This window comes from Aptenodytes forsteri, unplaced genomic scaffold (assembly GCF_000699145.1).
Source record: "Aptenodytes forsteri isolate BGI_AS27 unplaced genomic scaffold, ASM69914v1 Scaffold26, whole genome shotgun sequence".
Classification (NCBI taxonomy): Eukaryota; Metazoa; Chordata; class Aves; order Sphenisciformes; family Spheniscidae; genus Aptenodytes; species Aptenodytes forsteri.
Window position 1 is genome coordinate 1,629,305 of NW_008794125.1, and position 203 is coordinate 1,629,507.

The window sequence follows — 203 nt, forward strand, 5'->3', positions numbered from 1 at the left end:
GATGGCTGGGGAGGAGGGCCTGGCGGGGCTCACCCCCCCCCCCAGCAGCTACATTCCTCCCGAACCCGTTCGGCAGGGTCCTGTGCCAAGGCAAAGGCGGGTTGGATTTTTTCCTGGTCATGCCCTGCTTCACTCCGGTGACGAGTCAGTCAGGAGAAAAGAGGATTTGCTGAAGCTCGGTGCCCCCCCTCACCCCCCACCCC